At 45.7% G+C, this 771-nt stretch overlaps 1 pseudogene; it reads left to right on the forward strand.

Moving 5' to 3' along the window:
• The first annotated feature begins 228 nt into the window (after nt 1-228).
• On the forward strand, nt 229-666 carry LOC103271370 (annotated as a pseudogene).
• Nucleotides 667-771: the final 105 nt, after the last annotated feature.

The raw sequence follows: 771 nt of genomic DNA on the forward strand, positions 1-771 counted from the left end.
CTCTCCAGGATATGAACAACATCATCAACCATCTTGACTTAGCTGACACTTACAAAACACTCCCTGCAAAAAAGTGGAACATACATTCTTTTCAAGCACAAATGGAACATTCGCCAAGATAGAACACGTTACAAATCTCAACAAATTAAGATGACTGAAATCATACAAAGTATGCTCTCTAAACACAATGAAGTTCAGCTAGAAATCACAAAAGAGCCCTTCCGAGGAGCTAGCAAGATGGTAGAAGTGGAGCAGAAGGAGAAGAGGACCTTCCACAAGGTCACCTACCACAGTGTGGACCTGGACCAGCTGCTGAACATGTCCTATGAGCAGCTGATGCATGCAGCAGCAGTGGCAACTGAAGTGAGGCCTGCAGTGGAAGCAGCACTCACTGTGTAAGCAGCTGCGCAAGGCCAAGAAGAAGGTACCCCCCCAATGGAGAAGCCCCAGGTGGTGAAGACGCACCTGAGTGACATGATCATCCTGCTGGAGATGGCGGGCAGCATGGTGGGCATGTGCAACGGCAAAACCTTCAACCAGGTGGAGATTAAGCCTGAGATAACTGGCCACTACCTAGGCAAGTTCTCCATCATTTACAAGCCTGTGAAGCATGGCTGGCCTGGCATTGGTGCCACTCACTCCTCCCACTTCATCCCACTCAAGTAGTCACTGCCAATAAGACATGTCTGTTCAGTCAAAAAAAAAAAAAAGAATCATAAAGAAAGATAACTGATAGTCTTAACTATTTTGAAATTAAATTCTCATTTATCA

This window comes from Carlito syrichta, unplaced genomic scaffold (assembly GCF_000164805.1).
Source record: "Carlito syrichta isolate Samal-C Ts95f unplaced genomic scaffold, Tarsius_syrichta-2.0.1 Scaffold311595, whole genome shotgun sequence".
NCBI classification, from domain to species: domain Eukaryota; kingdom Metazoa; phylum Chordata; class Mammalia; order Primates; family Tarsiidae; genus Carlito; species Carlito syrichta.